Source organism: Populus euphratica, unplaced genomic scaffold, assembly GCF_000495115.2.
Source record: "Populus euphratica unplaced genomic scaffold, PopEup_1.0 scaffold674.1, whole genome shotgun sequence".
NCBI classification, from domain to species: Eukaryota; Viridiplantae; Streptophyta; class Magnoliopsida; order Malpighiales; family Salicaceae; genus Populus; species Populus euphratica.
The window spans coordinates 39,726-41,018 of NW_011500543.1; positions in this window are offsets into that span (position 1 = coordinate 39,726).

Genomic DNA, 1,293 nt, shown 5'->3' on the forward strand with positions numbered 1-1,293 from the left:
TGGCAATATAGTCAGTCTACAACAGCTAGTAAAAAAAAAATAAATGGCAGGATTAAAGAGTTGTCTTGTAACACGAACTTGTAACATGTAGCTGTGACAACAATTTAAGAAAGGTAGGAGTGATGACAGAAGGTCTAGAAAGTATAGATGTTGTCTAGTACATGGGAGGTAACATGTGGTTTTTCCTTTGTTCCAACCTTAATTTTATGTGTGAGCTTCCATTATTTCCTTGTTAGTTAGCTAATATTATAATTTATTATATAAATATTAAAAAAATATTTTAGTTTTTTAATATAAAATTAAAAACACATTAATAAATTTATTTTATGTTTACATGATAGAGTTGTCACCACTACAGTGTAAAAAAAACCCTAAAAAACTTTAATTGTGCCATTACTAGAATAAAAGAACATTTTTTTTAGTAAATGTTATTTAATTTGATCACGCTTCTTAACAACTTGAATAATTTTTTTAGTAAAAAATATGCAAAGCTTTTCAAATCTTTTTTTACAAAAAAATGCTAATTATAAATAAAAAAAGACTATACATGCATTCAATTAAATAAATTAAAAATTATTTGTGATCATAAATGCAAAAAAAAAAATGTTAACATGTGTATTTGACTTGCCTAATTGTACATGGAATAAATGTTTTTCTAACATAAATAAACTAATGTGAAAAAATTATTAATGTTTTTTTACAACAAATAAGAAAATATAATTATAAATAAAAAATTCAATGCTTATATATAATAAAAAAATTGTATGCATTAATAAGTAAGCTGTTATGCTCAATTTTAACATAATAAAAAAATAGAATAATATTACAATCACTATATTGAAATAGTATTTTCATAGTCTTTTTATAATAATTTTAAAAAAAAATATAAAAAATAAAAATATGAACAAAAAATATTGCATAAATAGGTCAAGTCTAGAGTGATAAATATTTAAATAATAAAGAATAAAAAATAATATTTTTTTAAGAATAATGTGAATAAAAAAAGGAAAAAGTAAAAAAATTACCAAAAATAAAGATAAAAAAATTATAATAAATAGATCAAATATAAAATAATAAAAATATTAATTATAAAGATAAAAACATATAAGAAAAACAAATTCGTCACTGCTATGGTCGTGCCACAGTAAAAAATTGGAAAATTTTTAATGATGTCATACTTACGTGAAAGACCATTTTTTTAGTATAATAAATAATAATAATAACAATAATGATAATGAAGGACTAATTCGGAATTAAGGAGTGGGGACACGTAATGTGGAAAGAGGGGTTTGT